Raw genomic sequence first — 27,608 nt, forward strand, 5'->3', positions numbered from 1 at the left:
AGCCACTTAAAATTCTAAGTTTCCATGGACACCATAGCTTTGGTCTGAATCTCCTCTTTCCCATCTCTTCTTATTCCCTTTCTTCTTTAAATCACTCATCTTTTCATTGACATCCATCTATCCATACAAACAAACACCAGATGTTCGTTCACTCATCCTTTTATCTACTCTTCATCCATTCACATCTATTATTGGGTGGGTGTACTGTGATTGCTCAGTCGGGTCTGACTCTTTGTGACCCCATGGTCTATACAGTCCATTGAATTCTCCAGGCCAGAATACTGGAGTGAGTAGCCTTTCCCTTCTCTAGGGGATCTTCCCAATCCAGGGATCGAGCCCAGGCTCCCGCATAGGAGGATTCTTTCTTTACCAGTTGAGCCACAAGGGAAACCCAGGAAGACTGAAGTGGGTAGCTGATCCCTTCTCCAGCAGATCTTCCTGACCCAGGAATAGAACCTGGGTCTCCTGTACTTCAGGCAGATTCTTTACCAACTGAGCTATCAGAGAAGCCCTTCATATCTATCAGTTCAGTGTAGTTCAATCACTCAGTTGTGTCTGACTCTTTGTGACCCCATGGATTGTAGTACGCTAGGCTTCCCTGTCCATCACCAACTGCCAGACCTTGCTCAAACTCATGTCCATCAAGTCAGTGATGCAATCCAACCATCTCATCCTCTGTCATCCCCTTCTCTTCTTGCCTTCAATCTTTCCCAGCATCAGGGACTTTTCAAATGAGTCAGTTCTTCGCATCAGGTGGCCAAAGTATTGTAGTTTCAGCTTCAGCATCTGTCCTTCCAATGAATATTCAGGACTGATTTCCTTTAGGAATGGTTTCAGGACTGGTTGGATCTCCTTGCAGTCCAAGGGAGTCTCAAGAGTCTTCTCCAACATCTCAGCTCAAAAGCATCAATTCTTATACTACATACTTATTTAGCCCATCCATTCATCTTGAATTGGGTGGCTGTGGTATAGTGGAAAGTGCCTTGATGTAGTTACATCCATACCTTATGTGTTGACTCCTTGGATGGCCCTGGCTGTAACAGAGAGTAGGGGGCACTGACATTGTTGTTTTGTGTGACTGAGAAGTGGACTGTGGTCCCTGTACAAATGACTTTTCATGTGTAATTCTGAGATCTATTAAGGTCTATAGTCCCCATCAGGGCACTGAAACCATTCAAAGCAGAGGGATCTGAGCTTCAAGGTGTACATTTACAATTAGATGACATTATTCATCACAGGAATATTTTATTTAAAGAAACCTATAAAGCAGATGGAGACTGTGAGGATGTGCCTATTTTAGCTGGCATGTTTGTTCAGCCACCAGCACAATGAGAGAGGTGCAGAAGAGCAGATGAGATGAAGAACGCCAATTATTTTCATTTTCTCGAGGAGGGGAACTGAGATCAGAGTTCTGACCTTCACAAATCAGAAAATTATCTGGATTCTAGGTATTTCGAGATGACTGTGGGTTACTTGGCAGAGTGGGAAAAAAATCAGCTGTAACTCTTATATGTGACTCTCCTGTGCTGCTTAATTAATGGAAGTGAAATATCTAGAGGAAGAGGAATGATTCTGATAATACAGCAGAAAGAGTATGGGTTTGTTGTTGTTCAGATCAAGGTTTGGATTCCTGCTCTTCTGTCTATTAATACTAGTCGTGTGTGCTTGGCAAATCATTCAATATTTCTGAGCTTTAATTTCCTTATTGCTAAATGGTATCAGTGACACTATTACATTATTCAATAAAGATTACAGTGAAATGATGTTGATAAAGCAGCTGGCCGAATGCTAGATCCAGTTCAATGCATGTTTGTTCCCTATTGGTTCAAATACTACGTGCTGGTCAAGAGCACCCATTGTCTGCTCCTTTCTGTTCAAATACCCAAATAGTTTAAGCATGTGCTTCAAAGAGTGACCAGGATGACGAAGGACTTGGATCCATTTTCTGTGTCCAGCTGAAAGGAGATAAGATATCTCATTTGAAGAGTTTGAGGGAGACAGTGCTGCAGTCTTTGAAGATCATCCCAGGCAGAAGAACATCAGATGAGGAATCTCACCAGGCTGGGGTGAAATGGCATGATGTCTGGGGAGCCATGTACAGTTAGCCATTTCTGGAAGGTGGATTAGGTAGGGAGTGGCAGGGCTTATGAAGCTTTAGAGGTTTTCCTGAGATAATGGAAGGCTTTCAGTGAAGAACAATGTGATCAGATGTGCTTATCTAAATAGAAACAGCATTAACAAACAGGACAGCAGCCATGCCCCAGCTCCACCACTGAGTGTGTGATCTTGGGCAAGTTACTCAAGTCTCCAAGACATACTAGGACAGTGGAGCTAATAGTCTTGTCTTGCTCTCTTCTTTCTTCCCTACTGTGAGGTGTACCATGAGGAGATACTCCATGTCCAAGGGCAGAGAAGCCCCAGCAAGATGGTAGGTGCTGGGCGGGAGCCCTGCAGTGCTGGAACCACTTTGAGGAGATACCCCACATCCAAGGGCAAAGGAGAAGCCCCAGCAAGACAGTACAAGGGGTGAAATCACATTTAGAATCAAACCCCATACCAGCCAGAGATGCTCAGAAGGCTGAAACAAACTTTGTGTGCACCAGGACCCGGAGAACCCACAGAGACTGAGACAGAACTGTGTTTGAGTAGCTCCTGCTGAGGTGCAGGTCAGCAGTGGACTGTCACAGGGGCAGGCGCTCTGGGTGCAGCAGACCTGGGTATGGCATAAGCCCTCTTGGAGGAGACTGCCATTATCCCCACCATAGAGCCTCCAGAAGTCACACAGGACTGAGGACAGACTTTTGGATGGCACAAACAGACTTGACCTAGACTTGCCTGTGAGTGTCCAGGAGTCTCTGATGGAGGCAAGGGTCGGTGGTGGCCTGCTGCAGGGCTGGGGGCACTGAGTGTAGCAGTGTGTGCGTGGGACCTTTTGAAGGAGGTCACCATTATCTTCATTACCTCCACCGTAGATTGGCCTCAGGTCAAATAACAGGGAGGGAACACAGCTTTGCCCATCAACAGAAAACTGGATTAAAGATTTACTGAGCATGGCCCCTTTGGTTTTTCTAGTAGTCATGTGTGGATGTGAGAGTTGGACCATAAAGAAAGCTAAGCACCAAAGAATTGATGCTTCTGAATTGTGGTGTTGGAGAAGACTCTTGAGAGACCCTTGGACTGCAAAGAGATCCAACCAGTCCATCCTAAAGGAGATCAGTCCTGGGTGTTCATTGGAAGGACTGATGCTGAAGCTGAAACTCCAATACTTTGGCCACCTGATGTGAAGAACTGACTCACTGGAAAAGTCATTGATGCTGGGAAAGATTGAAGGTGGGAGGAGAAGAGAAAGACAGAGGACAGATGATGAGATGGTTGATGGCATCACTGACTCAATGCACATGAGTTTGAGTAAGCTCCGGGAGTATGTGATGGACAGGGAAGCCTGGTGGGTGTACTACAGTCCATAGAGTCATAAAGAGTTGGATACAACTGAGCTACTGAACTGAACAGAGCATGGCCCCACCCATCAGAACAAGACCCAGTTTGCCCCTCAGTCAGTCTCTCCCACCAGGAAGCTTCCATAAGCCTCATATCCTTCTCCATCAGAGGGCATACAGATTGAAAACCACAATCACAGAAAACTAACCAACCTGATCACATGGACCACAACCTTGTCTAACTCAGTGAAATTATAAGCCATGCCATGTAGAGACACCCAAGATGGATGGGTCATGGTGGAGAGTTCTGACAAAATGTGGTCCACTGGAGAAGGGATTGGCAAACCACTTCAGTATTCTTGCCTTGAGAACCCCAAAAACAGTATGAAAAGGCAAAAAATTAGGACACTGAAAGATGCACTCCCCAGGTCAGTAGGTGCCCAAAATGCTACTGGAGATCAGTGGAGAAATAACCCCAGAAAGAATGAAGAGACAGAGCCAAAGTGAAAACAACACCCAGTTGTGGATGGGACTGGTGATGGAAGTAAAGTCCGATGTAGTAAAGAGCAATATTGCATAAGAAACTGGAATGTTAGGTCCACTAGTCAAGACAAATTGGAAGTGGTCAAAAGGGAGATGACAAGAGTGAACATTGACATTTTAGAAATCAGTGAACTAAAATGAACTGGAATGGGTGAATTTACTTCAGATGACCATTATATCTACTGCTGTGGGCAAGAATCCCTTAGAAGAAATGGAGTCAACAAAAGAGTCTGAAATGCAGTATAGTCAACAAAAGAGTCTGAAATTATAGTCAACAAAAGAGTTTGAAATGCAGTACTTGGATGCAATCTCAAAAATGACAGAATGATCTTTGTTCATTTGAAGAAAGTAGGGAAGAAAGTAAACTGAAAGAAAGTAAGGAAATTGAAGAAAGTAGGGAAAACCTCTAGACCATTCAGGTATGATCTAAATCAAATCCCCTACGATTATACAGTGGAAGTGACAAACAGATTCAAGGGATTAGATCTGATAGACAGAGTGCCTGAAGAACTATGGACAGAGGTTCATGCCATTGTACAGGAGGCAGTGATCAAGACCATCCCCCCCCCCAAAAAAAAAATGTAAAAAGCCAAAATGATTGTCTGAGGAGGCCTTACAAATAGCTGAGAAAAGAAGAGAAGTGAAAGGCAAAGGAGAAAAGGAAAGATATACCCACTTGAACACAGAGTTCCAAAGAATAGCAAGGAGAGATAAACAAGCCTTCCTCAGTGATCAATGCAAAGAAATGGAGAAAAACAATAGAATGGGAAAGACTAGAGATCTCTTCAAGAAAACTAGAGATACCAAGGGAACTTTTCATGCAAAGATGGGCACAATAAAGGACAGAAATAGTATGGACCTAACAGAAGCAGAAGATATTAAGAAGAGGTGGCAAGAATACACAGAAGAACTATACAAAAAAGATCTTCATGACTCAGATAATCACAATGGTGTGATTACTCACCTAGAGCCAGATATCCTTGAATGCAAAGTAAAGTGGTTCTTAGAAAGCATCACTATAAACAAAGCTAGTGGAGGTGATAGAATTCCAGTTGAACTATTTCAAATCCTAGAAGATGATGCTGTGAAAGTGCTGCACTCAATAGGCCAGCAAATCTGGAAAACTCAGCAGTGGCCACAGGACTGGAAAAGGTCAGTTTTCATTCCAATCCCAAAGAAAGGCAATGCCAAAGAATGCTCAAACTACTGCACAATTGCACTCATCTCACACGCTAGTAAAGTAATGCTCAACATTCTCCAAGCCAGGCTTCAACAGTACATCAACCATGAACTTCCAGATGTTCAAGCTGGATTTAGAAGAGGCAGAGGAACCAAGATGAAATTACCAACATCAATTGGATCATCAGAAAAGCAAGAGAGTTCCAGAGAAACATCTATCTCTGCTTTATTGACTATGCCAAAGCCTTTGACTGTGTGGATCACAAGAGACTGTGGACAGTTCTTAAACAGGTGGGAATACCAGACCACCTGACCTGCCTCCTGAGAAATCTGTATGCAGGTCAGGAAGCAACAGTTAGAACTGGACATGGAACAACAGATTGGTTCCAAATTGGGAAAGGAGTACCTCAAGGCCTTCTTATTTAACTTGTAGGAAGAGTACATCATGAGAAACGCTGGGCTGGATGAAGAACAAGCTGGAATAGAGGTTTCTGGGAGAAATATTAATAACCTCAGATATGCAGATGACATCACCCTTATGGCAGAAAGTGAAGAAGAACTAAAGAGCCTCTTGATGAAAGTGAAAAAGGAAAGTGAAAAAGTTGGCTTAAAATTCAACATTCAGAAAACTAACATCATGGCATCTGGTCCCATCACTTCATGGCAAATAGATGGGGGAAGAAATGGAAACAGTGACAGACTTTATTTTTGGGGGCTTCAAAATCACTGCAGATGGAGACTGAAGCCATGAAATTAGAAGATGCTTGCTCCTTGGAAGAAATGTCTAGGTATATTAAAAAGCATATTAAACAGCATATTAAAAAGCAGAGACATTACTTTGCCAACAAAGGTCCATCTACTGAAAACTATGGTTTTTCCAGTGGTCATGTGTAGATGTGAGAGTTGGACTAGTGCCAGAGAATTGATGCTTTTGAACTGTGGGGTTGGAGAAGACTCTTGAGAGTCCCTTGGACTGCAAGAAGATCCAACCAGTCCATCCTAAAGGAAATCAGTCCTGAATATTCATTGGAAGGACTGATGCTGAAGCCAAAACTTCAATACTTTGGCCACCTGTTGCGAAGAGCAGACCAATTTGAAAGACCCTGATGCTGGGAAAGATTGAGGGCAGGAGGAGAAGGAGATGACAGAGGGTGAGATGGTTGGATGGCATCACCAACTCAATGGACATGAGTTTTAGTAGGCTCCAGGATTTGGTGATGGAAAGGGAGGCCTGTTGTGCTGCAGTCCATGGGGTTGCAAAGAGTCAGACTAAGCGGCTGAACTGAACTGAACTGAACTACTCTCTTCTGGGTTTTCCTGAAGGCTGAGCACATCATGGATGTGGAAATATAAGAGAAAAATGCAAAGTATGCTGCCCAGTTACAAAGATATTTTACTCCAATTGTTCACCCATTCTTCATGAAGATACAAAGTGTGACAATAGGTTGAGAACATGTGTTCCTTGGTTTCTTTTCTGCATTTTTTTGTTTGTTTGTTTGTTGTTTTTGTTGTTTTTGCCTTGACTGTGCTCCAATGAGCCAAAGCAATGCCCTGTATCTCCATCTCATTCTGTCGACCACAAATGTTCTGGCCCCTTCCATCTCCATGGTCTCTGTCTCCCTGTCTCTTTCTTTGATCTGCATCTGGGGATTCATCGGCTGTCAGTGCTGGGTAAGTTGTGAGTAAGTGCTGGGTAAGCTGTCACCCATGAGGCTGCTGATTTCCATTACACCATTCATCTCATGGTACCAAAGTGAGGCCTGAGAAAGATCACAAACAGGCTAAAGTGCTAGTTCTTGCATCTTCAAGTTGAGAATCAAATTTCTGACATCCAAGACTATTGGGAAGATCCAATGAGATACGTAAAGTGTCTGGCATAGAGTATAGCCAATAAAAGACAAACAAACAAACTACAGAAAGAAGTAGTCATTTAGTGAGCCGTGCATGTGAATATATTTGTATACATTTTAGTCATGTGTCTATGTTTGATCCCTAGGTCAGGAAGATCCCCTGGAGAAGGAAATGGCTACCCACTTTAGTATTCTTGCCTGGAAAATTCCATAGAGAAATGAACCTGGCGGGCTACAGTCCACGGGATCTCAAACAAGTCAGACGTGACCGAGAGACTAAACAACAACAACAAATATGTATAATATAGCCAGGAACTTTTGTTGTCTTAGTAAGAAATGAAATCAAGAAATAAAGAAGCACTGGATGAACCTCCTTTCATCCTGGTGAGGCGATCTGAGTGTTTCCTTGACACTGAGACAGGACTCCATGTTGCATTAGGATTTTCTCTAGTCCAGACTGTTGTCTTGTTTCGGCCAAACTATACCAGCATTTTGGGTACATAACCTCTATAAAGGCATAAATGTTGGCCTGGCAGAGTGAACGACATCAACACAGCTTCTAACCATGGGTCCTGGGTGCAAGGTCAGGATGCTGGCTTCTAAAGCTTCCTCATAGTCGGGCTATTTTGTTAAGCTCTCAATTGCTTTATTTTCTTGCAAGTATGTTATTATTGTATCACCTTCATTTGTTCCCACTGTGGACTGGCATGGACTTCAAGACAAGGGTCTCCCCTCCCCCCTCTTCCAGGTGCCTGTATTGATATTTGGAGATAGACTTTGAGATTTCACATTTCCATAGAAATGTCTCCTTACCTCCCAGGAGTCATCCTGCCAGGGGCAAAGGCCTGGCCCTAGTACCTGTGAATGGGCTCTTTGAGCTCGGATTGTGAGTGGCTGTAGGGTGGGACTAGAGGACACTGCTAGGAAGGGTACTGACTGCTTGCTTCTTCACAGTGACTTTCAGGATGTTCCCAGCTTCAGAAATGGATTTGAGGGTATCAACATCATTAGCCTGTAAACATTCTTACCGGTTTTAGAAGTATTTTACCCCTGAACAATTCTGATTATGATAGAATTTATTTTTGAGTCCAGTATTTGCTTCAATATTGATAACAGTATTATAATGGTAACAGTATTATATAGAATGATTTTGGTAATTAAAATTAGATCAGCATTGGAGTCTGGAATCTACTTCTTATTAACTTATGATTCTAGGAAATCCTCTTAACTTCTCTATATCTCAATTTTCACTTTTATTTTTTGTTTCTATTTTCACACTTTAAAACTAGGAAATGATCACAAAACTTTTTTGAGTTATGGTTTGCCTGAAAACCAACCCCGTGTTAGTGTCATATTTCCAAAAGGCATTAAAAATATTTGATAAGTGAACAAGACAAATATCATATGATATCACTTATATGTGGAATCTAAAAAAAAACATACAAATGCACTTATCTACAAAACAGGAATAGACTCACAGACATAGAAAATAAACCAAAGGTGAAACAGGGAGGGAAGGGATAAATTAGGAATTTGAGATTAACATAGATAAACTACTATATATAACAGAAAACAAGGACCTACAGTATAGCACAGGGGACTATATCAATATTTTGTAATAACCTATATGGGAAAAGAATCTGAAAAAGAATACACACACACACACACACACACACACACATATATAAAACTGAATTGCTTTACTATATACCTGAAACTAATACATTATAAATAAATTATACTCTAATTTAAAAAATTGATAAACAATTTAACTTTTTACCACTGACTGTCTCAGATACATTAAGCATAAAGTATGTTCATAGGACACACAAACATTTATTGAAACATTGCTCTCTCCACCAGTCTTTGTCTCAACATCTTTCACTCACTGCAGTTTCCACTTTCTCATTCCAGACACCCATCACGCCCAGGCCTCCTCTTAAAAACCAACCTGTGTAAGCTTGCTGGTCTCCCTTTCCTCCCGTTCCTGCCTTCCCTGGCTTTTCTCAGCAAAGGAAGGGAGGAGGGGGAAAGGCCACAACACTTCCAGCCTGGCTAACTGGCTGGAGAGTGGACGCTGTGCTCCCAGAATGGAAAGCTGGGAACAGTGGGGTGAGGGAACCATTTTCTAAGGAAAGATTGATCAGTGGTCATGCAGCCTGGCCTGCCCTCTTCCCCTCTGAGCTGTTTAAGCAGAAGGCTAGGAGACAGGGAAATCCTTCCAACGCAAGTCATTAGAATAGTCCATGAGTGGAGTGAAAGAAGCCTCCATGAGCATCCTGACTGTGAGAAGCTGTGGGACGGGCCATGCTGGAGAAGCACTGGGAGCGGGGAGGTCTGGAAAAAGTTGGCTAAGGTGTGAATGTCCTCCTTCATCAGAGAACCAAATGCTAGAAGGATCTGCTGCCCTGGCCAGGCTCCCTAAAGAACCCTCCTGTGTGCCCACAAGAGAGCCAGTGTTGGGGTCCCCACCATTCAGCAGGCATGCTTGGCCTGAGAAGTTCAAGGTGGAGGTGATAACATAGAACCCAGCTATGTAGGAGACACTTGCTTCATCCCACCTCGCATTCCCTGCCTTACCCTGTAGGAGTGTGAACCTGCCACCGACCAAGTTACTTAGGCGGGAGCCTGGCTGGCCACATGCAGAGAGAAGATGGGGTGAACATTTAAATATGATATGAGATTGAAGTTTCAAATTAGCTGAGGGCATTTTTAGACCCCAAAGCAGAAAAATAGGGAATCTGCCGAAGTTGTCATTAAGGGCTGGGAAATGGACATGTGACAACATGGTTGAAGGAGAGGATTAGAGAGAGAGAAAAAAAAAACAACAAAAACTGTTCGTGTTTGTGCCTTGCTGAGCTCAGACTGTTCAATAAGCCAGTTGTGTCTGATGAAATTTCCTTTATCCCTGATACAACAATATAGATGAAAATGTTCTAAAAGCTGTAATGTACTATACAAATATTGGTTATGATTAATAATCATTACAAATAGGAGTAGAGAAATAACATGAGGCTTTTCTTGAATTCTCTCCATGTTATTGCAGAAATCCAAAGCTTAAAAGCACTGTTCCTGATCTGGCTGGTCTGGGGAAGTCAGCAGTGTTTCAAAATACCTAGCACCTGGCCACAGGGGAGCCGGGTGAGGGACATGGCCCAGAGCTCTGGGAGGGCAGGGGGTTTCTCACTTGGCATCCTAATGACATTGCCATTCTGCAGACACCCGGGACCCTTTGATGATTTCTTTTTCTCTTATCCCTCATCTGGGTGGGTAGCCACACTTTGCAGCTGTACTTCTGAAATGCCCTCACCATGAAGTCTCTCTCTCTGTCTCTATGTAGCGCTCCGCTGGTGGCTCAGCTGGTAAAGAATCCCTGCCGGGCAGGAGACTCAAGCTTGATCCCCGGGTCAGGAAGATCCCCTGGGGAAGGAAAGGGCAACCCACTCCGTTTTCTTGCCTGGAAAATTCCACGGACAGAGGAGCCTGACAGGCTACAGTCCACGGGGTCGCAAAAGAGTCAGACCCAACTTGGAGACTAAACCAGCACACACCACCTCTGAGTCCATAATGAAAACAGCGAGTGTCAGATACCGCTCATGCCTCCTCCCACTTGCCCATCACAGCAGCAGCCCTATGAAGTAGACGCTACGTTATCCCCTCTAAACAAATGAGAAGATGAAACTCGGAGAGGGGCAGTCACTTATCCAAGCTCACCCAGCTAGTGGGCGGCAGTGGGCAACCCTGACTTGGTAGCTTCACCCTAGCGCAGGGTTTCTGCACTTTCTCTATAGCCATTCATCGTTCCCTCTGCTGCCATGGTGCTCTTCCCCAGTACTGTGCTGGCTCTGTCCTGGTGAAAGTCCTTCCAGGGCTCTTCAATTCCCAAGACAAATTCTACATCCTCGGGTTGGTGGTCAAGGCTGTCTAGGAACCACCACCTATCTCCTTCAGTAGCTATACTCTGTGGAGCCCTTGGACCATGCGACAGTTTCTGCATATCTCTGTTTTTTTTTTTTTTTTTTCCCCCAACTTGACCTTCCTCTTGTACTTCTCATGGGTCATCTGTGTCCTTCTCCAAGTACTGGAGAAATACTGAGTAATGCCTGACCCACACAGGCCTCTCTGGTTCTCCAGCAAGAGGCAGTTATGTGGGCTGGTGAAGGCGAAGCTTCAGGAGCAGATGGATCTGGGTTCGTAGGTCAGCTTCAGCCTGTTTCTAGCTGTATTTATTATACCAGGACAATCACAATGAAGGACAGGGAAACCTGGCGTGCAGCCGTCCATGAGGTCACAGAGTTGGATACGACTTAGCCGCTGAACAACAACAGCCATGAGTTTTAGTTTCCTCATCTGTACAGAATGGTAATTATGATACAGGCTATATGAGGATTTACTCAGCTGATGCAGGCAAAATGCTTAGCATGGTCCCCAGATCATTTTAAGCCCTTCATTCATTCCTTCAATATTTATGGAATATATTGTGTGCCAAGGGTATGCTAAGTTCTAGGAATCTATGATCAACAAACCAAGTCTAGTCCCTGCCCTCTTGCAGGTTACAGTTTAACTGGTGAGACAGACATTAACAGATCAAACATACTTATTGGGGATGCTTTCTGAGGATGTCCCCTGAGATCTGGCTAAGTAGTATGGGGGTTACAATGTCTTACATATTGTGTGATCCTGGGTGATGTGTATTGCTAGTCCCATCTTACAAATGAAGAAACTAAGGCCTGGAACCTTTGAGAGATTATCTCAGGACCATTCAAACAATGAGTGGATACAAGTCTGGAACCAGATTTGTCTGACTTCAAACACTAAGTTCTGTCTTCTATGCCTACTTGTTTTGTGTTACTCTTGGGAACCTTGCTTCTCATTTTCTTTTTTTCCTTTTGCATGATTAGATGACTAAGTGAATGAATGAATGTATGACAAAGCATTGATTGGTTAAAAGTATAACAGAAAATCTCACAGGCTAGTGGAGAGTTTTACCTTAACTTAAGTGGAGGTATCCGGTCAGCAGCCATCCTTCTAATCCCTTGAGGGTGGGAAGTGGATTTAGACCTGCCAGAATCTAAATGTTTAGCAGTGTTAATAAATGTCTTCTGAATAAATGGATAAATATATCAGTCTTTGTGAGTTGGCAGCTAAGGAGTTAAAAATAAAGACAAGACTATGTCCTACCTCCCCTACCATCTAGCCTCAATCTAACCAAACCAATACTACCGTTATCAACTTCAGACTTGGAGAGGGGGCCCTATGAAATATTTCTTTATAAGTAAGAATTCTATGCTTTAACAAAAAATAGTCAAGGAAGAAAAAAAAAAAAAGAAAGAAAGAAAGGAAGAAAAAGAATCTGCTCTAAGGAATCAGCTGCTCAAGATGGTTCAGGAAGACCCCCAGACCTGGGCAGGGAGGGGGCAGCTGAAGTGTTGCTGTTTGCCTCGAATGCCACTCTTCCTCCCCCAGCTCAGTACCTTCTTACTTGGTAAAAAGAAAAAACATTCAGCTTACACTGGGGGAGTCTTTCAGAGTTTACAGAAAGCTTTCACTTTCATGATCCCCACTGATCCAACAATGACTCCCAAAGAACAGGGGTCGTCTCTCCAATGTAAAGATGAGAAAATTCAGACAGGAAACTATGAGTAGTGGCAGAGTTGTATCACGCTTCTGTGGGGCTGCCAGTCTTTGGGATCACTTTACATGAAGCAGATTCCACTTTGTTATAACATTCTTGAGAAGAAACACAAACCGGCCATCTTGCCTGGTCTAGACTGGATGTGGTTTTCTTTCAGAAGCGTGTGTGTGAATTGGAGATGGGAGCCCGGGAGGAGAAGAGGGTCACCCCCCACCAGTGGGGGGTGGAATTTCACTGCAGAAAAATAACCTATAAGTGTGAAAATCCTTGCATCTCTGCTAGACAAAGCAGCTTTTAGAGAGGAAGAGAGGTCTAGCCCATTAGGTAACATATCTTTCTAGGGAACTGTTCTATTTGGACAACTTGGCACTTGTTATGGCTACATTTCCATGAGAATTGAATCAACCAACTCTCTCTGAACAAAATATAGGCAGAATGTTCTGGCAGAAAGAGCACTGGATGGGCATTTGGTGAGCCCGGTTCTCACATTGCCTCTACCACTGAACCCGTGGTAGCATTCCTTCCCACAGCCCTTCACTTAGAAACCATCCCAAACTATTCTGAGACTTCTCCACTCCACCAGCCTCCTGCCTTCCTTCTAGGTTCTGCTTCTCTTGATTATAATTCCCAGACTCTAATCCATTGGATTGGGATGTTTGTCTGAGCTGGATATAAGTTCCTTCTCCTGGGCTTCGCTGGTGGCTCAGGGGGTGAAAAATCCACTTGCAATGCAGGAAACCCAGGTTCGGTCTCTGGGTCAGGAAGATCCCCTGGTAAAGGGAATGGTTACCCACTCCAGTATTCTTGCCTGGAGAATTCTCTGGAGAGAGGAGCCTGGTGGGCTACAGTCCATGGGGTCACAAAGAGTTGGACACGACTGAGCAACTTTCACTTTTTCACATCCTGGTCCTTGGCTATGCAGGCTTGTACCAGGACCTAAATTGCCATATGTCACTGAGAATATTTGCTCCTGAAGCAAGCTCTAGGAAGGCCAGTTGACTATGTTTCTATATGTCTAATGAACTCTTTCATTTCTAGGTCCTGAGCTAAAGAAAGTCATGTGACCTCACTGTCCAAAAGATTAAGACCATACCTTATTGCCTCAGACTATTTTCGGTCAAACTGAACTACTGTAAATCATTGTACATTCTCTTTCTTTTCTTCCTAGGGGTTCTGACACTGAGCTCAGAGCAGTGACTAACTTTAGGGATCAGATTCCTGCTGCTATGAGGTTAATTAAAATTCCAGGGCCTGAAGTGGCTTTGTTTTCCTTGCTGGGTAGAAAGAGAAGGGGCTAAATGCAATTAGTCTAGCCTTCTTTCCATTCCCTCCCCAGGTCTCTCTGACCCAGAAGATGGGTTTAGATGAAGACAGAGGGATAACAGGGTAAATGAGAGAGAAAATAAAGACAGAGTGACGAATGCAGAGAGACCAATTCCACATGCTCTGTTGCTGAAATTGACACTGGGGCAACAACACTCGAAAAATAACCTGGCCTTGAACAGTCAGAGCTTGAAAACTGCTCAGGTCCTTTGGCCAGTAATTCCTCTTCCTCATGTGGCCTAAGGACCTGATCAGAAATGCAAATAGAGCTTTATGTACCTGCATGTGTATTACAGGGCTGCTTATTATAATAAATAATCTAAATGTCTGATCTGGGATTGGTTATGTAAATTATAACCTATCTGTATAGGATGGGACATTCTGTAGCAATTTAAGAGGATGTTTATGAAGGTATTTTCATGGCACGGGTAGATGCTTATGATGTAATGTCAAGAGAAATCAAGCAGAACAAATTTTGGAAAAAAAAAATTCAATAATAATATGAAATACTAAGAAACATTCTGGGAAGAATGTGCCCACATATTATCAGCGGTTGACTCTTGGATGGGATAAAATTTGCTTTCATTTTCTAATTGTTCATAATGATTATATAATTCTCTTATAATAATAAAAAAAGAGGGGTACAATGAAAGAGACCTAAACAGCTCTTTTCTTCCTTGAAGTCAGGAATGCTCTGGATGTCTGCTGAGCCCTTGAATCTGTAAGTTTGCCTTTGGGCATCAGGCTCTAGCTGCTAACAACCAAATCGGAAGAATCCTATATTTAATGGCCAGATAAAGACGGTACCAATAGTGACGTTCTGAAAGTTACAGCATCATCTTCTCTAAGAAGCCTTTCCTGGTCAAGTCAGGCACTTCTTCCAGTGCCCTGATCCCTCAGGTGGCCCAACTATGCCTTAGCACCTAAAAGATTTTGTGGCATTTTAGGCATGGGCTGTATTTACCCTGTTCATTCATTCATTCATTCATGTATTCACTCATTCATTCTATACTTAGTGCCAAGCCTAAAGATCGATGAATATTTTCTGAAAGACTCCTAACAGATCCTGATTAGTTCCATTACAGTCAATATTGTAGTTATTCTGGGATCTGTTTTCAAGCTGAGTCTTCCAGGCAGATTACTCCCTTTAGGGGAACTGACTCATGTCCTGCCGGCTTTCCTGGACTTCCCAGCAGGGTCATCCCAGCTTACTCTGATGTTGTGGTCTGAAAGCCAACTGTTGTCCTGGCTTTCAGAGGGCACCCTTAGTCTGCCAGACTCAACTTCTCCCCCATGTTCATGCCACACTGGTTCCTTCCTGGGCTGGCCCTTAAACCCAGCTTGTCTAATCTGCCCATCTTCTGTGGTAGAAGCCTGGTCATGGTTTACCATGTCTGGGGAGGTAGAAAGTGACAGAGCCGATCAAGCTTGGACTTGCCATCTTTCATGCCATCCTCCTTCTCTAACCCATCATGGGCTGCCCCTTCTCCTGTCTGACGTGGCTCTTAGGATCACTTCTGCTCTAATGCTTACAGGAACCTCTGCCCTGAGCCTCATCCCAGCTTCCTTGCAGGTTTGCCTGGGAGAAGAGACAGAGGTAAGAATGGAGAGTATTGAGGAGAGCTGGGGCTCAGAGTCAGGCAAATAAGATGAGTCCCTAGGAGTGTGAGACCTTAGGAAAGTGATTGTTGTGCAACCATGCTTTCTCCAAGCAGCTTCCATTTACCCTCTTTTTGGTAACTAATAGTCTCTGTGTGCGTATGTGTGCTCAGTCATGTTCAACTCTTTGTGACCCCGTGGACTGTAGCCCAGCAGTCTCCTCTGGCCATGGGATTTTCCCAGCAAGAATACTGGAGTGGGTTGCATTTCCTTCTGCAGGGGATCTTCCCAACCCAGGGATAGAACTTTCCCCCCCTGCATTGGCAGGCGGGTTCTTTACCTAAACTATAATATGTAGGGTTTTCCCCCCCTTTTTCTCCAAGCAGTTTCCCAACACCAGCTAGGTGACCTCCAATTCGACTCAATTCTGGCAATATCTACCCAGAAATAGTACCAGTTTTTACCGGTAGAGGGCAGAGTCCCAGGAGATAACTGCCCTGTCCTAGCTTCCAATGCCAATCACAAGTCCAGTTTGTCACCTGTGCTTCTGACTGACTGATTAGATTGGAATTTCCAATGAGCCCCTCTTTGGATTTGATTAATTTGCTAGAGTTGTTCACAGTAACTCAGAGAATCACTTTACTTACTAGATTACTGGTTTATTATTAAAGGATATAACTCAAGAACAACCGGTTGGAAGAGGGTTATAAGACAAGGTGAGCTTCCCTGATAGCTCAGCTGGTAAAGAATCCACCTGCAATGCAGGAGATGTAGGTACAATTCCTGGGTTGGGAAGATCCCCAGGAGAAGGGATAGGCTACCCACTTCAGAATTCTTGGATTTCCCTTGTGGCTCAGATGGTAAAGAATCCACCTGCAATGCGGGAGACCTGGGTTTGTTCCCTGGGTTGGGAAGATTCACTGGAGGATGGCATGGCAACTCACTCTAGTATCCTTGACTGGAGGGTCTCCATGGACAGAGGAGCCTGGTGGGCTACAGTCCATGGGATTGCAAAGAGCTGGACATGACTGAGTGACTAAGCCCATGCACACATAAGACAAGGTGTGGGAAAGGGCACAAAACTTTTCTTTTCTCCCCGATCAACTCTCTCCCCAAATCTCTGTGCTGTCACCAGCCTGGAAGCTCTCTGAACACAGTCCTTTAGAGTCTCTGCAGAGGTTTAGTTACACAGGCATGACATTAATCATTAGCTTTTGACTTCTTTTTTTTTTTTGGCCTCACCCAACAGCATGTGGAACTTCCCTGACCAGGGATCGAACCCGTGTCCACTGCTTTGAAAGTTAGGGAGACAATCCCGCACAGCCCCAGACTCAGTCCTACCCCTAGACTGCTCAGTTTAAGTGAACCAATCAGTCTCCCCCCTTTATACAACCAGCTATACTGGGCTTTCTGTTGTGTACATCCAGTAGAATCCTCATTGACATTGTGGCTTCAATGAGCTTCATTTTCTATTTCTATTTTTTTTTGATTTAACTATTTATATTTTTACTGTGATAAAATACATACAACACAAAATGTTAATTGTTTTAATCATTTAAAAACATAACCATTTTTAAAGTGTACAGTTCAGTGGCCTTAATTCCATTTACATTGTACAGCTGTCACCAATTTCTAGGTCCAAAACGTTTTCATCACTCCAGAAAAAAACTCTGTACACATTGAACCAGGGACTCCCTATTTACCCTTTCCTTAGCCGCTGGTAACCTCTAATCTACCTCCGTCTCTGTGAATTTACCTTTTCTAGCTATTTCATATAAATGGAATCTTAAATGTCTTTCCTTTCGTGCCTGGTTTCCTCCACTGAGCATCCTGTTTTCAGTTCATCCATATTATAATGGGTCAGAACTCCATTCCTCTTTTATGGCTGAGTAATATTCCATTGTATGGATATACCATGATTGGTTTATTCATTCATCTTGGAATGTTCCCACCTTTTGGATTTTGTGAATAAGGCTGCAATTAACTCTTCCTGTGTATTCTATTTTTTTTTTTAATTTATTTTTTAATGGGAGGGGAATTGCTTTACAATGTTATGTTGGTTTCTGCTGTACAACAATGCAAATCAGGCATAATTATACATATATTCCTTCCTTCTTGAGCCTCTCTTCTCTCCCCATCCCTTCCCTCTAGGGAATCACAAAATGCATCAGAAGAAGAATGAAAGAGTAAAGCAGCTGATAGTGATAAAATGCATGGAGCCTTGTGGAGGGAGCTCACACGATGTGCTCAGAACTAATGCTATTATGTGTCGGGGCACAATGCCCACTCCAGCACCAGTCTGCTCTAAGGCGGGCACCCAAGCAACCTGTGCAGAAGTGAAGGGGGGTGAAAAGGAGAAGCCATTGATTTCTGGGGTGTGGACACCTGCTGACTTAGGGTGTCATTTTTAAAAATACCAGAAGCCCACAGTATCCTAGTAATTAGAGTGGTGCTGTCACTGGCATTTGTTTAATGGTTGAGTGATCAGAAGTTTTCTTTTTTTTTTCCCCTTTCTCCTGTCAACTCTGGCTGATTAAAAAGGCATGTGAATATTTCCTTACACATAATTTTCCAAGTCTGAAGTGAGAAATTGAACCGAACTCAGTTACAGCAGCTGATCTAATATACTTAACTGCACATAGGAGCTAGGAATTAGAAGGGCTCCTTGGAGGATGGGGTGAGCACAGTGCACTTGGAGTTAAGGGTGTCATATCTGCCTGTGGGTGTGCGCGTGGTCTCCAGGGCACCCAGGCCTTGTCCAAGCATAGGGCTGTGTGTTCACGTGGATGAGAGGCAGATGTTCCAAGAGCACGTCTTCCAAGATGGTGGCACTTCCTGTGATGGTTTGGCGTATGAATTTTCAAGTGTTAATTCAGAAGCTTGCAGGATTTTTAAAATGCTCTCCTTCCCTGCACTGAGAAACTCTAAGATAACTAATGAAAAGAGCTGAAGCAAAGGAGGAAGATGGATCGGAGGGCAGAGTCTGTTGACCAAAGGTGGATACAATGAGCAGAACAGGTTGAAAGCACACTGCAGCGGCAGCATCCTGGGCTTCTAGAGAGCGACAGGGCACTATACTCAATCCAGCAGCCTCATCCTGGGGGGTTAAAGCGCCTCGCAATAATGACCATTTACTGAGCGCTTCCTGTGTGCTGGGCACTGTGCCCCTGCTTTCCACACATTACCTTCCATCTTGTGCAGCAGGTGGTGTTATTCTGGTTTTATAGCTGAGGACTGCAAGGTTCAGTGTACCCTGCCCCTTTGTACAAAGACTTGCTGGAACAGGATTAGATCTCAGGTCTGCGCTGAAGCCAAGGATTGTCACATGATGTCCCAGTGTCGCATCGCAACTGCAGACTCTGTGGCTCAGCGGCTGCCAGGCAAGACAGACACACTCATCTGTCTGCTCCTCCTTCCTCCTCGTCCCCTCCCTGCCTTCTGCTTCTGTTTTTCTTTCCAGTCTCCTCATCCTTCATGTTCCCTTCTCTTTCATCTCCATCCTTCCACCAAACCACCCTCGATTTCCCTTCCTCCCTCCCCATTCTCATCCGCTTTTAATCAATAACTGGTCATAGGGCAGCCACTCTGAAAACAAAAGAAGGAGCCCCGGGAAAGAAAACTTTCCTTTGACATTGTGAGCTGGCAAGTTGGCAGGAACCACCAAGGGTGAGCCATAAAACTCCGAAGGGCAGCAATGAATGGACAGAAGGAGCCCCTGGTCTCCACCCCGTGCCTATGACCATGTTCCCATCCTCTAGCCTGGGAGGTCACTCATCAAAGGAATAGGAGAAATGTCTTTAACCTGCAGAGGTAGCTGCTGCCGCAATCCAGAGGCTGTGAGTCCAGACTTGAGCATCATACAGTGAGAGATGGAGCTGAGTTGGCTTGGTAAACAAGGATAGAGCAGCTCCAAGGAGCCAGGGCACGAAGTCAGGGAATGCGAGGGAGATGTGAGCAGCAAGGTCACATCAAAGCTAATCATCAGGAAGGTGGTTCTAGGTGAGCCTGGGTTTGCTGCCAGTGACTAGCCCTGTTGTGCCTGACTCTCCTTGACGAGACAGAGGGGCCTGAGCCACATCAAGGCCCGGGAAGAAGGTTGCTGCTATTTGCTCTTTGGCTGTTACTATGGTTCCTCGCTCTTAGCTTTTATGAATTTTAGATCCACGTTGGTGAACCTGACCAATGAGGTCATCAGGACAAGGAACAATTACACAGTTATCCTGTTTGCATAGATGATAAAGCTGAGAGTCAAGTGTATAAAGGATGAATTAAGAAGTGAAGAGGCTGGGGTCACACCTATAAATTCCTCCCTCTTGCTCAGGCTGCCCTGTTTGAAAGCCAGGTGAAATGGCATTTGGACACAAGCACAGGATTGGCGATGCCCCAAACCCAGTCCTGAATCTTGACTTCAAATCTTCTCTGGCCAGGTATGGGTTTCCACTCTCCATGATTTTCTGCTCTACCAGGCTCTCTCTGTCTGTGCTGTAGTCTGCTTTATACAAGCAAATACAACAGAATTCACAGAGGGGGAACTTCTCCTTGGGGTATAAATGCCTAGTCCCCGTTAGCCACTCTGAGTATGCAGAAGGCAGCCCGAAACATGGACCTCAAGAGGAGGAAGTTTGAACCCTGTCTGGGAAAGGCCTAGTTATTTCCAGAGAATAACTCACCTGGTGGGATCTGAGCCTTCAAGGATGTGTCTGTGTGGCAAAAAGCATTTTCCAAGTGAGAACTTGGATGTTCTAAAAAACAAAAGGGAATGATTAGGGAGGCACTGGACCATGGGAGTGTTTTCCTTGAGCAAGTCTTTTAACCTTGCAGGGAAGCTGACCCTCTCTTGGGCACTGACAGCCTTTTTGGAACACAGGGAACAAGCTAAGTTCTTTTTAATGTATATTAAATTGAGCCTGTCAACCCTGACAAAGTCCCTTTAAGTAGACGGCCACTAAGAGGACAGCCTGCCCAGAAGACACGCTCCAGGGCTGTGTAGATTTAGACTGAACAAAATCTCCCTCTTTCCTTTCTTTCCTTTCTTCTGTCTTAACAGTGGCCACCAGTGAGTGATCACATGGTCCAAACCCCGTGCCAAGGACTTAACGTGTATTCTCTGATGTAATCCCAATAACACTCCTATGAAACAGGGTCTATTTTATTCTAATTTTACAGAAGGAAGAAGCAAGATTCAAAGAGACGCGATGTCATGGTCAATAGCTTCTGGTAGGTTAGTTTGACTTCTGTGCACAGGACCTCTGCATCTTTAGATGTTATTAGCCTAACAAATCAAAGTCTTTTCACTAGCTATGTGTTCTTCCAGGTTTCCAAGCCCATGGATACACATAATCTTTATGTAATTGAAAGCTTCATTGTTGGACAGCTATGGTCTGGTGTTCTTTTAAGGTTAAGCTTCGTTTTTATCAAAGTACATCTTTTTAAAAGCCACACGGTGTAAAATAGATGCCTTAGAAAGCACCAATCCCTCAGTCATACTTGGTTGCTCCTGACATTGTTCTCCATTGTTACTAAATCATATGTTTATATGGCTATGTTTTTAAACTAAACTTTTCATTTTGTACTGAAGGATAGCCAATTAACAATGTTGTGGTAGTTTCAGGCAGATAGCAAAGGGACTCAGGAATACACACACGTGGATCCATCCTCACTCAAACCCCCCTCCCGCCCCAGGGGCCATGTAACACTGAACAGGGTCCCCTGCTATACTGTAGAAATACAGAGTTTCTATACAGTAGGTCCTTGTTGGTTGTTCATGTAAAATACAGCAGTGTGTACATGTCCATCCCAAACTCCTTCGCTATTCCTTCCCCTCATCCTTCCTGCTGGCATTTCTTGATTGATCAGTTCGTGTTGTTGACTTCCTTCAGTGGTAGATGAGGACGCGGTATTTCCCCTTGCTTCCCTTCCACACCACCAGCATGGTCATATGATACACTGATCACTAAGTCACGAGGATATCTCGTATGCATTTGTGGATACTGTGCAGAATCAACTTAAATGCATTATATTTTGATTTTTAAAAGATAATGAATTGCTTTTCTTTTTTATTTCCATTCTTTCTTCTACTCCAATCTTCCCTATATGTTTCCATATCGGGGTCACTTCTCAGGAATTTTTCTATAAACTCAAACATATCAATTCTAGCTTTTGATTTTTCCTTTCCCTAGAGATTATCCCTCTGGAGCCATCCATCCTCCTGTTTCAGTGTGACCTGGTTGCTTTCCAGGATGGATGCACAGCTGATGCATGGGGTCTTCTGATTATCATCCTGGGAAGTCTTTTTGTGTCTCTTTTGTGTTGATGTCTCATTTCCTGCAGCCCCCAACTTCCTATGTTGTGATTCACTTTCAATTTACTCTCCTAAGAAAGAGTATATGAGCTATAAAGCTTCTTGAGTCTTTGATTCTCTTATTACTCAGTTAAACTTATGTGACACTTTGGCCACCTGATGCGAAGAGCTGACTCATTGGAAAAGACCCTGATGCTGGGAAAGATTGAGGGCAGGAGGAGAAGGGGATGACAGAGGATGAGATGGTTGGATGGCATCATCAACTGAACGGACAAGAACTTGAGCAAGCTCCAGGAGATGGTGAAGGACAGGAAAGCCTGAAGTGGTACCTTTCATGGGGTCACAAAGAATTGGATACAACTGAGTGATTGAACAACAAAAAACATTATTATTTAGCTAGATATAAATTTCTAATTTTAAATTAATATTTTTCTTTCAGGATATAGAAAGCAATTCTCCATTGTCATCCAACTTCTGGTCTTAGTATTCTAAAGTCTGAGAACAATTTGATTTCAAGCTCTTTGTATATGACCTTTTATTCACTCTGAAAGCTTTGGAGTATTCTTTTTATTCTTAGCGTTCAGAAATTTCATGATAATGTGATTTGATGTAGGTCTTTTTGCATGCCTTGCCCTCAGAACTTGATGGATCCTTTCAATTAGAGACACCTGTTCCTCAGTTCTTAGAAATTTTCTTGTTTTATGTTGATTTATGGAGGAAAGAGTCCCTAAAATTTGACCTAATCTGTTTTACTCTACATAGATGAATGGAAGTCAGTTAATGTTTCTAATCACTTATTACCTGTCAGTCATTGAAACAAAGAGTTTACATGTGCTATTTATTGTATCTTTATAGAAAACCTTGAAAACAGCTGTTGGCATTGCTCACTTATAGGTGAGGATTCTGTGACTGAGAGCAGTGGAACAGTTTGTGAACAGGTACCCAGCTGTTGAACATCACAATCAGAATTCAAACCAGGTGTGGACAACTCACTTCACTAAGTGAGCAATTCCCCAACTGTGCTCCTGGGAACACCGGTGTCTCATAGGTTCCTGTAGTCTAATATGTTTAGGAAATTCTGGGAGAAATGTATGACTCAGTTACAGGACTCCTCAGAGTCCTAAATATCCTAATCTCCCCTGTGACCCTCTGAGGAGGAAACTGTAATGCACCATTTCCCAAAATAGATGGATGTGGTATTGAAGCTGTGCCTTGAAGGCTAGGTAGAAATTGAGCATGAGACATTAGACCTGGTTGCTGGCTAGCTGGCCACAGGGACAATGGACTCTGTGGGCCTGCCTATAATATCCTGTTTTCCTTGATCCTGCTCTCCCTCATCTCGTTCCCCCAGCCACCTTGCTCACGTGGCAACAATCACGGTGCTCTCTTTCAGGTTCTTGATTATTCAATAACCACATTGGCTGTTTTTCAAATCTTTGGAAGTCTCTTTATGCTGTGGGACTTTCTAATACACTATTCTCTGCCTTTTCGCCTTCCTCACCTCACTCATACCTCTTCGTCTTTCAGAGCTCAGCTTGAAGGCAGCCTCCTGAAGGGGAATTCTCCTAAACATTCTGATACGGTTACGTCTCCCTACATTATATTCTCCAAGTATATTGTACTTCCACAGCATATCAACTATAACATCATTTGCATACAATAAATGTGTCATGTCAATCACAATCATACACCTATATGGTTTTATTGTTTGTTCATTCATTTACTGTCTTCTATCTGTCAATGCTAAGATCCTTCTGAAGCAGGGACTGTGTCTGTCTTGCTCATTACCATATGCCTCAAATGAGGGTAGTGCCTAATGTATGCGAGGTGCTCAGTAAACATTTGTCAAGTGATTGCATGAATGATCAAATTCATGAATGAAAAAGGCCACTTCATTTGCCATTATCATTAACGATGGTGCTAATTAACGAATTTTGCTTAAAATGGTGTTTCATGTTCGAGTTTCAAAAACCCAATTCTGTGTCACAATTGGTCTGCAGTGAAACAAGGAAATAATGCAAGCATAACCTTGAATGTGATGAATATTCCATGAAACAAATTCCTAATTTAAAAAAAAATTCATTTCTGTGCTGTGCATGAATTATTCTGCCAACAGGTATCTCAGCATGAGACTACCTTCACCCCCAAATACCCAGCCTCAAAAGCATATTCAAGTAGTTCTTCATGAGTCCTGTAAATCAAGCTCTCATCAGAGTCAAGAGAGCAAATGAATATTCTCTTTTAAAGAGTGAAAAGGCAAATGCTTGGAATAAAAAGAAAGAGTTGGGTAGGATATTTTTAAGGGTTTGCTTTTCCAGCCTTGACTGGCTAAGCAGGTAACCCTGACCCAGAGTGCTGAACCCATGCCTCCATCTCCTGAGAAATTTGCAATTCACTGAGATGAAATACCCCAAGAGCTGTGCCTTCCATTTCACCACAGCGGGCTTCTGGGAAGACTAAATAGCATAATATCCCCCAGGATCTAGCACAAGGCTAGTGCCCTTACTCTTTCTCCTTCTCATCTGCACCTCCCCCCCACCCCCCCCTTCATTGCCTGGTGAATTAGCTCTTCCTGTGGGCACCTCCATCCTAGACAGTGGACACTCTGTTCAGTTCACTTCAGTCGCTCAGTTGTGTCCGACTCTTTGCGACCCCATGAATCGCAGCACGCCAGGCCTCCCTGTCCATCACAAACTCCCGGAGTTTACTCAAACCAATGTCCATCGAGTCGGTGATGCCATCCAGCCATCTCATCCTCTGTCATCCCCTTCTCCTCCTGCCCCCAATCCCTCTCAGCATCAGGGTCTTTTCCAATGAGTCAACTCTTCGCATGAGGTGGCCAAAGAATTGGAGTTTCAGCTTCAGCATCAGTCCTTCCAATGAACACCCAGGACTTATCTCCTTTAGGATAGACTGACTGGATCTCCTTGCAGTCCAAGGGACTCTCAAGAGTCTTCTCCAACACCACACTTCAAAAGCATCAATTCTTCAGCGCTCAGCTTTCTTCACAGTCCAACTCTCACATCCATACATGACTACTGGAAAAACCATAGCCTTGACTAGACAGACCTTTGTTGGCAAAGTCATGTCTCTGCTTTTAAATATGCTATCTACGTTGGTCATAACTTTCCTTCCAAGGAGTAAGCGTCTTTTAATTTCATGGCTGCAATCACCATCTGCAGTGGTTTTGGAGCCCCCCAAAATAAAGTCTGACACTGCTTCCACTGTTTCCCCATCTATTTGCCATGAAGTGATGGGACCAGATGCCATGATCTTAGTTTTCTGAATGTTGAGCTTTAGGCCAACTTTTTCACTCCCTTCCTTCACTTTCATCAAGAGGCTTTTTAGTTCCTCTTCACTTTCTGCCATAAGGGTGGTGTCATCTGCATATCTGAGGTTATTGATATTTCTCCCAGCAATCTTGATTCCAGCTTGTGCTTCTTCCAGCCCAGCATTTCTCATGATGTACTCTGCATATAAGTTAAATAAGCAGGGTGACAATATACAGCCTTGATGCACTCCTTTTCCTATTTGGAACCAGTCTGTTGTTCCATGTCCAAAGACAGTAATAATGCCTTCTTATTCATCTTTGCACCTGCAGTCTCCCTGAAATTTCTGGCACACATGGGACACTCAATGAGTACTTACTGATGAGGAGTAAATGAGATCATCAGCCACCCTGCAAAACAAATGTAGGACCTTGAATCATCTCTCATCACACAGTGGAGGAAGCTGAGCCTTGGATAGTCCATGCATCTTACGCGGCTGAGGATCCGACTGACAATCCCCAATCTGTGCACGCTCTTAATGAAGGATGACATTCACAGTCTTGCATGACCTACGTCTGCCTATCATTCCAGAATTTTCTCCTGCTGTTCTTCATATTATTATTCTCCCTCTAGTAAAGCAGAAGAGCACGCAACTCTACTCCTATATACTGACCGATTGTATAAATGTTGGGGGAATGATTTTTTCTGTGTGGCTGGCCTTTTGTCCATTTTGTTTTCTCCATCTTGCAGGTCCTCCTTTAATTTACCTTTCAATCCTTTCTTGAGGCATCCCCTCCTCCAGGAAGCCTTCCAGGTGTAGCTCATCCCTGCTCTGAAGTAGCTCCCCTTGCTCTAACTACTTATCATCATACCTGCAACACTGGATGATGATTGTTCTCTGGTCTGTCCCTGTCTGGACTGTGAGCTCTGGGGTAGGGCACAGGGTCCTCTGGGGCTAACAGAAGACATGATGCAGGATGGGGCTCAAATCTTTGTGTAGAACAACCAGGAACACACCGGGAGACCCAGTCTGCCCTCCTGGTCCAGCAATCTCTCTCCCAGATACCACGAGACTCCACACATTGCATAATGAGAGCACTGGGGGAGAAAAAAGAATAGATCAAATGGCAAGCCCAGACCCAAATTGGCAGCCCTCCTCAAGACTCGGAGAGGCCGCCCAGCTGCTCTCCTTGTGAGCTAAACTCACAGTTGTGCCCTCCACGCTGAGAGAGCTGGCAGCAGCTGACCCCCCTGCTGCGAGTGAAGAAAGGAACAATTTATTACAAAGGGCTGTCTCTAAATCAGTCTTTGAATCTGCTCCGTGGGCTGGGAGCAGAAGTGGCGTACTGGGTGTGTCCTGTTTCTGCTATCCATACCTCTGCGTACTGTCCACATTTGGCTAGAGCCTCACCAGGGCTTGAAGGAGCTGTCACTATCCATCTCTGGGAGCCGTTTTAGGAAATCAGAGATTAGAACATCTGATTCCCTTTAAGGCAGAATGGCACAGGCTTGTCCCAGGGCTGTAGCTTGGGTGGCTGGCATCTGGGTGACATTCACAATGCTAGCCAATGGCTTCTGATCAGTGAGGTCTTTTAGGGAAATAGATTTTCATGCCTGGTGCCTCCATGTACCTTAATGATGTATCTGGCAGCCCAATCTGGGGATTTCTCCTCTTCACGCTCACTTACAATATTCTCATCCTCAGTTGGGACTTGCGGGCTGGATTGTGATCTGGTACTCTGTAGGAAGTTGGCCTGAACTCAGATGAAGTCAGCCCTGATGGGCCAACATGGATTTTCTAGAATTTAGCTTGCTCTGCTTAGATCTCAAGCTGAAGGTCATAGCTCTCTATATCCTTGAGTTAAACACACAACACTGCCCTCTGGACAGTGCTGATTGAAATAATGAACAGTAGTCAATCTACCCTTGATGTGATCAGGTGCTAAAAGGTCAGGTGGGCCAATGTTACTTACTGTCTTATGAAAGAGAACTCAGGAATCCCCAGGGAATGAGACTGTCTGTGGTGGAGCTGAAGCTGAAAGGTCAGATGCAGAGAGAGAGACCGGAGGGGTATTGATGGGCGATATGCAAGCTGAAGTCATGTGGGAACAAAACGATGAGTGGGCAGCAGACACGCGGGCAGGGCGAGTGTAAAGGGAAGGATGGGTCAGTCATGTGCAGAAGGGAAGCATCCTGATGACAGACCACAGACCCTGTGAGGATGCCTATTCCGTGAACCACAAAAGCCCTATTTATGCGTTTTTGCATTACACAAGCCTAAACTAAGTCCTAGCCTAATTGCACAGGGTACAGGTATGATGGGGGTAAGACCCATGATCTTAAGGTGCTCACAGTCCTGTGAGGGAGAGAAACATGTAAAGTGACAATGGTGCAGGCGACAGTGAGTAGCAAAATGCATAAACGTACAAGGTGACGTGGAGACAGAGGGAAGAGTATTTCAGTTCTGGCCAG

The sequence above is a fragment of the Dama dama genome, chromosome 2, assembly GCF_033118175.1.
Source record: "Dama dama isolate Ldn47 chromosome 2, ASM3311817v1, whole genome shotgun sequence".
In the NCBI taxonomy this organism is placed as follows: domain Eukaryota; kingdom Metazoa; phylum Chordata; class Mammalia; order Artiodactyla; family Cervidae; genus Dama; species Dama dama.